Below are 10,652 nucleotides of genomic sequence, written 5' to 3'. Positions count from 1 at the left end.
TAGGAGATATTATCATAAAAACCCCACTCAATCTTCAAAACATATGGCTGTTGTAAATCAGCTGGTTTTGAAGAATGCAACGGCTCAATTTGGAGAATCTGATTGCTTGTTTTGATCCATGCATTTAATTTTGTAAAGGACGTCCCATGAGCAAAATAAATATTAGACTCAATAAAATAAAATTTACAACTCGACTAACTAAACATGAGACATGATTAAGCTTGATCCTAAACCTGGCTTAATCATCTCTAAGACTTTGCATCATTATAAAAATGAAAATACAAAATAAAGATTCAAATTAAAGAAGACTTAGTTCATGATTACAAAATTAAAAGACTTGACATTTGAACCTTGAATTTGAGCATCTTCCATATGATGAATCATGGTATTGATCCGGGTTAGTTCATGAGAACTAGATGTAGGTGATCCTACATCACTTTCTCCAATCCTTAACATTCTTTCCAAAGACTTCACTATAGTTTTTAAGCCATAGAATGGGCATTTTAAGTTACTTCAACAGTTAAAATGTCAATTTTAAAGCTTAAAATCCTTACTCCATGGCTTATAGTCCTTACTTTAAGGCTTGAAAAATGTCTTGTATTATTTTAGTAAGCAAGTTTAGTATTAAAGTGTTTTATAATATGATGTTACCTTTTTCTCTTTGATTAAGCATTACATGTCTTAGAATATGCCTTTTTAGTTTTGGAATTATCATTTTGAGACTTAGAATAGACCTTGAATTTTTTGAGTAAGCAAGTTTAGGATTAGAGCTTGGTTGTCTTTTTAAGGCTGGGAACTGGCCATTAAGGCTTGAATTTGGCATTTTATGGTTTGTAGTAGATATTAAATGCATGCTTTGAAATAGGCTTTATAACTCTAAAATTTGATCTTTTAAGTCTTTAAATTGTCACTCTAAGGCTAAAAATCAACCATTTAAGGTTTAAAAATTGACATTTTAAAGATCGAAGTATATTGAGTACGTAACTTTTACAATTGTATTAATTTTTATAGTTGTGTAATTTTTGCATCAAATCTTTAACTAGCTAACTTACAGTACTTGAAAATATTGAGTACCAAATTTTAAATGCAATTAACACTAAACTTGAGAGCAAGACAACAATTTCGCAGACTAATTACACCAACAAACTACAATACATGAGATTAAAATTTCATTGGCGATGATGACGACTGTTGTGGTGGAGACTATGATGATGGTGGTGCTAGAGTTGGTGGCGCGAATGGGTCTTAGAGAATAGTAGTTGAGCATGTTTTGGGAAGCTTTTGCTGCTCAAGAGTAAACAAAGTATCTACGATACATTCTTCCCCATAACTTATATCCATATCGTTAAGTTGAAGATTAGTAAGATTTATTTTTGGTGAGAAAGTCTAGCCTTTACCTCTTTGTCTTATTGATCATCTTGTCTTTGTTTTAATTTGCCTTTATATTTCATTGGATCCTTAATTATTTTTATGCTTAATTATTGTTTAAGTATTTTAATTGCTTGCTTTAGTTGTATTTACCACCAACAATCTTATTATATGTTTTCGAACACACTAATCCATTTAGAAACCATTGACTTAACCCACACTCCATGTGGATTTGACTCATACTTGCCATCGTACTACGCTACGCAGTGCCCTTGCGGTTGTTAACTGTAATTTATTCATATTTATCCCTATTGTTTGGTTCGATTATGTTGGGATTTGATAAAGTTATGTTTGTTTTATTTAGGATTTTACGCTTAGTTTATTGTTTTGTAGTTTTGTTGCATTTCAGATAAAACTCATCAACCCGAGCACAAATTAAGTACTTTTGACGCATACGCAACTCATTCAACTCTGAAGGCTCAAAGGAGCAAGGCCTCGATGAGCCAAGTCAAGAAAACAAGCCAAAACAAGAGCCAAAGTAAGCCATTTTAAGCCACTCGACCAAATTGGCTCAAGCAAGCTAGCTCGAGCAGCCCTATACCTGCAATTGAGTTTTGAAGCTGAACAAAGCCCTCCTGAAGGTCGCTCGACCTGGTCGAGCGGAGTGGATCGGGTCGAGCGAGATCTAGATTCCAACTTTTGTTCAAATTTTGAAGCTTTTGATGTAGTACCTGATGGTGGCTCGAACAGGTCGAGTGAGATGGGCGGCCAACACCTTTTACGATCTTTTTAATTATCATTTGTGGTCTAATCAGATTTTTTTCATCCATTACTGCTACCAATACTACATAGCCACCCTACACAATTAATAGAGGTGGCACCTCCCTCCTATAATCTAGCGGTGGTGGAGCAATCATGAAACCACCAACCCCACTTGCTTTGTAAATTCTATAAATAGAGAAGAAGAAGGCTCAAGAAAGGGCATTCAATCTTTCTACAACTCATTTTTCTGTACTTCAAGCTTTATTTGGTATCAGTTTTAATCTTCCTTTATGGATTTTCCTTGATTCATTCTTGTATTCTTATTTGGCGTTTCTATTTAAACACTTATTAAAAGGTTCAAGCTTTATTAAGTTCATCATTGAAGATCATTTGATAGTCAATCTATTGAAGCATTTCATCAAACATTTGGATTGCAATTGGAGCTTACAAATTTTATCATTGGCATTCTTTAGTTCTTAAGTTGATTATCTTTCTTGGATTGAATTCTAAGCTAGTAATTTCCATTCTCTACACTTTATTGCTTTTAATTTTTGTTGTTATTAGTACTTATCATGAGTTCCATGCCTTCAGTTATTTTTAACTTCAATATGAGTGAGTAGTTCATTTTTTCTTAGGCTAGGTATTATCACCATGTATATAGTTTAATTTGTTTACTTTCATCTATGGTTTGAATTTATTGTTATTGGTTTAAGATGGATTTTGCTATCATTGTTGTAGTGCGTTGAATCAAGGGAGAGAGTCGATTTTCAATGATAATATATGCTTAAAAAATAAGTCATCTCCATGAGAATAGGTAGATGCTTTGATTGGTAAATGTTGAATGTGTGCTCCATGCCTTAAATTATGCTTAGTTCCATGAGAATAGGTAGTTGAGTATGTTTTAGGAAGCTTTTGTTTCTCGAGAGAGGACATTAGTATTTACGATACATTCTTCCCTATAACTCATATCTACGACCATAGGTTAATGTTTAGCACAATATTACTTTGGTGAGAAAGCCTAGCATTTGCCTCTTTTGCTTATTGATCATTCTATCCTTGTTTTAGTTCATTGGAATATCATTTATCTTTATGCATAGTTTTCTTTTAAGTATTATTAATTGCTTACTTTAGTTGTTTCTATCATCAACCATCATACTATACGTTTTTGAACGTACTAATCAATTGAGAAACCATTGACTTAACCCCCACTCCCTATGGATTCGACCCGTACTTGTCGTCGTACTAAATAACGTCGTGCACTTGCGATATTACCATTGAAGGACGTAAATTCCCGATCAAGTTTTTGGCGCTGTTGCTGGGGAGTGGCGACTTTGTTAGTTGTTTTTCTTTATTAGTTAGTTTATTGTTCCTTGGCTATTTTAGTTTTTTTTCACTTTTCTTTGTACTGTGCACTTGATCCCGCTTTTTGATTCTTGTGTATGCAAACCAAGTCTCAAAGGCAAGTAAACCTTGTACCTATAAATCCTGAAATTGGGAGTAGAAGAAGAAGGAGAAGGAGACAACAAATCGTGGCGGAGGAACACCTAAAATCCCTTCGGGAGTATGCCATGCTCGATGGAAGTCTAGGGTTGAGTATTGTTCAACCAACCATCATAGCTGCAAACTATGAGATCAAACCCGCTTTCTTTCAATTCATTGCTCTAAATCAATTTGTTGGCACTTAGATGGAGAATCCAAATGACTACCTAGATGAGTTCGTGAATAAGTGTGGCACTATGAAATATAAAGGGATTTCTGCTGAATAAATCAAGTTGATTTTTTTTCCCTGTTCACTTCGTGCTGAAGCAAGAGATTGGTTAAGATCTGAAGGGCCAAACAAGTATTGCACTTGGGAGGCACTATCCAAATCTTTCCTTGCTTGATTCTTTTCACCAGCCAAAATTGCTAAACTACGCAATGACATCACTTCATTTCCTCAAGAAAATGGTGAAGCATTATATGTGGCTTGGGAAAGATATAAAGGGTTGCAAAGGAAGTGTCCACACCATGGAATCCCAGATTGGTTCTTAATTCAGAATTTTTACAATGATCTTAGGGACGAGATATAGATTTCAATAGATTTTGCAGTTGGAGGAACGTTGATGGCTAAAACCCTTAAGGTGGCCAAACAGATAATTGAAAAAAATGTCCTAAAATTTTTATTGGAGGGACAAAAGGAATATCAAGAAATGTGGGAAATATGAAGTGGATGCACTACTTGCAATTCAAAATTTCGTCCAAGTATTGGCAAGGAGGACGGACCAGTTAAGTGTAGGGAACACATTTTCAGGCTTGTGAAGTGTGTGGAATCCAAGGTCATTCATAGTTAGAGTGAGCAGCAGTAGAAACATCATCAAGCCAACAAGATAATATAGTGTAAAACCAAGGAAAGCCACCATTCAACCCATACTCCAACACCTACAATGAAGGTTGGAAGCATCATCCCAAGTTTTCATATAAAAAGCCCAATGCATCATTTAACCCATTATCGTACCACCAACCTCCACCGACATATAACTAACAACCCCTAGGGTTTCAGAGACCTCCACCACCAAACCCACCTCAAAAATCAAATTTGGAGACCATGATGGAGGGCTTCATTATAACTCAGTCCAAGATAAATGTTGATACTTCTAGTGAATCCAGCAGATACAAGCCTACAACAAGATGATAACTAGATGATGCAACAACTAAGTAATCTTTCAAAACTTAGTGGGCAGCTACCAAGTAATACTGAGAAAAACCCATCTTACCATGTGAATGCAGTTACACTAAGAAGTGACATCACCTATGATCCTCCACCTATGGTTGTTGTTGATGATGAAGAAGAGTTAATAGAGGAAGAACCACCTAAGGAGGGGGAAAAGGAGGAACAACCAGCAGCTACCCTAGAGAAGAGGAGCCCGCCACTTATGTATATGTACCTCTTGTTCCTTTCCCACATTGACTAACACGTTGCATGCTTGAAGAAAAATATAGGAAGTTTTTAGAAGTTTTGAGTAAGCTTGAGATCAACATTCCTTTCATTGATGCTATCAAGGAGATACATTCTTATGCCAAATTTCTAAATTAGGTGTTATCTTAAAAGAGGAAGCTACCAGAAACAGGTGTAGAGACACTAAAAGGGGAATGTAGTGCTATTTTAAAGTGTAAGGTGCCAAAGAAAGAAGCTGATCCTGGGAGTTTCACCATTCCGGTCAAATTTGCTGAAGTTTTAGTCAATAAAGCACTTGCTGATTTGGGAGCTAGTGTGAGCATTATGCCGTTATCTTTATGTAAAAGAATTAAAGCTAAGATCAAGCCAACAAGAATGTCTTTGCAGCTAGCTGACAGATCAATAAGTTTTCCATTTGGAGTTGTTGAAGATTTGCCAATCCAAATAGGAAAGTTCTATGTCCCATGTGATTTTGTAATCATGGACGTTGTTGAAGGTCATGTCATACCCATTATTCTTGGGATATATTTCCTGAAGACTGCACGGGCTGTATTTGATGTGTTTAATGGCAAGCTTCCATTGTATATCTTGAGGGCAAATATTTATTTTCACCTTCAATGATGAAAGGGTCCGCTAATGAATCACTGTGCCGAGCAAAAGTAGCAAAAGTAGCAAAAGTTAAGATTATGCACCCATAGTATAATGACCCATTGAGATCTGTGCTAGAAGGGATATATGATGGTAAATGTTTGGAAGCCGCAAGCTTAAAAAAGATGCCAGATGAACCAAATATCTATACCCCCATGAAATTTGAGAAAAGGAAAGCATTGCGAGCTCAAGAAGTTGTGAAAGAGGAGAGATCCACGCCTGCTCAGGTAGATCTTGAACCCCTTCCTTTATCATTAAAATATGCATATATTAGGTGAAAATGAAACTTATAATAGTAATTGTTAGTGCTGAACTAAATAATAACCAACTTAACAAATTTATTGCATTAATTAAAAATTTCAAGAATGTCATAGGGAATTCAATAGATGATATTACTAGTATAACCCCATCTTTTTGATTGCATAGAATATTTCTTGATAATGACCATGCCACATCTATAGAACCTCAAAAGAGATTGAATCCTAAAATGAAAGATGTTGTGAGAAAAGAGGTTCAGAAATTACTTGATGCAAGCATAATCTACCCTATCTTTTATAGTAAGTGGGTTAGCCCTGTACAAGTAGTGCCCAAAAAGGATAGCATGACCGTTATCAAGAATGATAAAGCTGAGTTAGTATCCACTAGAACAGTTACGGGTTGAAGAATAAGCATAGATTATAGCACTAGTGGAAAAAACCTCAAATGCTGTGTTTTTTTGCCACTATATGCTGCGGTTTTGACCCCAACCATTACTGTTAGCAGCAGATATGCTTTTTTAAATTCTGCGGTTTAAAACCGCATCACAAAAACACACTATATGCTGCGGTTTAGGTGGAACCGCAGCATATAGTGTTTTTTTTTTAATTCAAAAAACACACTATATGTTGCGGTTCTGGTAGAACCGCAACATATAGTAATTTTTTTTTTGGTTTTTTTCGTTTCGTTAATAATACAATGCTTATTCATTTCTTATGTACACCGTTGCAATCAGCAGAAAATCACCATAAATTCGCCACTAATATACACTCAATTATTAAAATAAACAAATATATATATATATATATATATATATATATATATATATATATATATATATATATATATATATATATATATATATATATATATATATATATATATATATATATATATATATATATATATATATTCATATACAAAAGTCCAAAGTCTAAACTAATTACACTACCAAACACATAAATTAGAGAGATACACGACCACCTTGTCTTTCAATTCGCGCATTTCTCCTTCTGTCAAAGTGCGCGTTTCCCTTAGAGTGTCATATAAAACCTAAATATTAAATAATTAAAAATGTTTATATAATACTTATACATTAAATTTTACCAATATTAAATATATAATATTAGAATTTAAGAACGTAACATATACATACCGCATCAATATTTTCGACTCCAACGTTCTTCACGAATTGTAAGAGATCGTCCATATATTTGAGAGTGTAGTTGTTGTATTTAATGCCATTATCTAGTCGAAAGCACTAAGAGATTATAGATGTTAGTGCCAAAAACGCTTAAAAAACCTCAAAAACGCAACTTAGCACGTAATTTCAAGCATATGACTATTTTTTTCGATTCTAACCATTTCAACACAATAATATGTACCAAATAGTGTTGTGTGCCAAGTTTCGTGGCAAACAAACCAAATTTGAACCACTTTATGCGAGAAAGTGCCAAAAACGCTAAAAAACCTCAAAAACGCAACTTAGCACGTAATTTCAAGCATATGACTATTTTTTTGGATTCTAACCATTTCAACACAATAACATATACCAAATAGTGTGGTGTGCCAAGTTTCGTGGCAAACAAACCAATTTTGAATCACTTTATGCGAGAAAGTGCCAAAAACGCTTAAAAAACCACAAAAACGCAATTTAGCACGTAATTTCAACACAATAATATATAGAAAATAGTGTTGTGTACCTTTACTGTTTTCCATTTCGGATATGTTACTCTAGAACTAGATCACATTTCTGCACACACTTTTTTCATTGTGCTGAAATGCATGGAAAAATTATAACTATTTATATATCAATTTTTGCGTTTTATAGCTAGAAATTTAACAAAGCTACCGGTAAAGATCATTTCCCTTTGCCTTTTATAGACTAGATGTTGGAACGTTTTGGTAAACCATTCATATTTTTGCTATTTGGATGGATACTCTGGATTTTCCAGATCCCTATCCATCTAGATGATTAGGAAAAGACCACCTTTGCTTGTCCCTATGGGACCTTTGCATATCAAAGGATGCCCTTCGGTCTCTACAATGCCCTCGCCACGTTCCAACGATGCATGATGACTATTTTCTCTGATTTTATTGAGGATTTTATGGAAGTATTTATGAATGATTTTTCTGTGTACGGGACATCTTTCAAAGCATGCTTAAGCAACCTCGAAAAGGTGCTCCGTAGGTGTAAGGAGACCAACCTCACCCTAAATTGGGAAAAATGCCATTTCATGGTACAAAAGGGTGCGGTGCTAGGTCATGTTGTCTCCAATAGGGGCATTGAGGTAGATAAAGTGAAAGTAGAGGTCATAAAGCGTTTGCCTCCTCCCATTGATCTTAAGGGAATAAGGAGTTTCATTGGTCACGCTGGTTTCTACTGGAGGTTTATGTAAAATCCTGTAAATTATTAGGTGTAAAAAAATAAATTAAATATAATAAAATAAAGTATAATAAAATAAAATAAATAAGTAATATTGAATTATATTGTTATACATAGTTAATTATAAGAAATAAAGTAAGTTTAATTTTAACGGTAATGAATTTTATCGTGTACGATGCCGTCACGTGACGTTCTTTCCTGTTTTAACAAAAGTTTAATAATTACTTAATTAATTTAAAAAAAATTATAATGGAAGGGAGGTGAAAGGGGCAGCCGGTTTTTAGAGTATGGGAGGAGTCTTGTAACTCCTCTCATAATGGTGTAATTAGGATTAATTAGGTTGATCCTTAATTTTCCTATTAATCCTAAACATCATTTGTATTCCACACATCTCAAAACCTCAAGTAAACACAAAAAAATCAGAAAAAACTCTTCCTTGTGCTTCTTGTTTTCGACATTCACAAATAAAAATAAATAAATAAATAAATAAATCTTTGTGTTCAATCCAATCTTTTGATCAAAGGGTAAGTTTAATTGAAATTGTTAATTATAGATTTTATATACAAAGATTTCTAAAAGAGTTATATTTTATGTATGATGATATCCTATGACTTATATGAGGATTGAATATTTTTCTTTTATATATGAAAATTTTCTCTAATAAACTCTAATTTGTTAAAAAGATTAAGAAAAGAACTTCTTGATCTTTTCTGTAACAAAAAATTATATTTGTTATAAGAATTAAGTGTTTAAAGTTATATTGAAATTTAAATAAATTTCTTATGGTCTATTTCTCTAACAAAATTTCCATTTGTTAGATGAAATTAAAATGGTATGAATCAAGTAATGTAGTCATCCAAGGGTTTAATAATCCTTTAGCAAAACTTGATTTGTTTGAAGGATTGGGTTATTTATATATATGTGTCTTGATTTAAAAGGGAGTTTTTGTTTTGTAATTCTCTATAAAATTTAATTTTTTAAGAGAATTAAGTATTTAATCTAGTTGTCATAATTTATGAAATTTTCAAGTCTCTTGAAAGATTTTGTGAATGTTACCTTGCTAGAGTTATTTTGGTCATGAGATTTAAAAAGGGTTGATAATGTATATATTTAATAATAATAATGAAAAAAAAATATATGTATATGTATTCGGGCAGCAGCTGTTCTGCCTCGTTAAAGGTGTCGACCCGGAAACGTTAGTCGTTTTCTGTTGTTTATGCACCGTTGCGTTAAAAACTCGTTAAACGTTTAAAATAATTAAAATAGCAATTGGATGTTAGAAATTAAGAAATTTGGTACCCAAGGTAATTGACGCATTCCGAACGCAATGGCGAAGTCGAATTTTTCATTTGAATTTTCTAATCTGTCCGAAATGGCCCTTAAATTTTCTGGTCAGAATGTGAAATTTGGAACCTTTGGGAATTGGATGTAAACAATTAAAAATTATCAATTCTTAGTGATATTTTAGCGTATGGAGTTGGAATTATCTAATACTGAATGATTTATACTTGAACGACCCGAACAGGACGGGCAACGTTACAAGTTGGGATTAACTAATAATGAATGTATTAGAGCCTATGCATGCTAGGATGAACATCTTGCTTGTACTCAACCTGCTTGATATTTGTATGAAGTCTCTGACGTGTATTGGTTTGTTTCTTTGGAACCTACTGTGTGTTGTTATACGACGACTAATAGGTTGATTGCAGTTGGGGTCTGGAAGAGGTCTCGACTTAGAACCCGTAATCATCAAGACTATGCTATTATTTTTTTGTATTGGATTATGAGTAGAAAGAAACTTTGTACTTATGTAACAAGAGATAGTGTAGTTTTCTTTTTGCTTTTGTTTATTTCAATTAGTTTGTTTAGAGGCCTATAGGCTCTCGAGTTGTACGTAAAGACTTCCGCTGACTTGATACTTTCGCTTTATACTGTTTTCTGCCGTAATTATATTCTTTTATCGATGGAACGCTGACGATTCAAGAAGAGATGGTTCTTTAGTGTCTGTTATGTGAAACGGGATCATGTTTTCATATGTGAAACGGGATCATGTTCACTTGAACCGGGCCGTTACAATTGGTATCAGAGTCAACGTTTCTCAGATGATAAAGGAATAAACAACCTTCATAGAGAGTTGGGAAGTAGTCATTGGGACGTAAATTGTTGGAATGTGTTTGCATTGTGGGTTGTTTTGTGATAGTAATGTTTTGTTTGTACTTTCGTGAAGAATCAGGATATATATGGATAAGGGAAAAACACCCATAGACTCACACACCCCCAAAGAGACTAGTGTGGTAC

The 10,652-nt window shown here is 33.8% G+C and overlaps 1 non-coding gene across 1 annotated transcript; it reads right to left on the bottom strand.

Moving 5' to 3' along the window:
* Nucleotides 1-4,037: 4,037 nt before the first annotated feature.
* Nucleotides 4,038-4,144, bottom strand: LOC130801993 (small nucleolar RNA R71). Its single transcript, XR_009039712.1, has one exon. It is a non-coding gene; the product is annotated as a small nucleolar RNA R71 (small nucleolar RNA).
* Between the last annotated feature and the right edge of the window lie 6,508 nt (nucleotides 4,145-10,652).

The sequence above is a fragment of the Amaranthus tricolor genome, chromosome 15 (assembly GCF_026212465.1).
Source record: "Amaranthus tricolor cultivar Red isolate AtriRed21 chromosome 15, ASM2621246v1, whole genome shotgun sequence".
Lineage (NCBI taxonomy): Eukaryota > Viridiplantae > Streptophyta > Magnoliopsida > Caryophyllales > Amaranthaceae > Amaranthus > Amaranthus tricolor.
The sequence above is the reverse complement of the archived record's forward strand: the minus strand, read 5'-3'. Positions and strand labels throughout refer to the sequence as shown.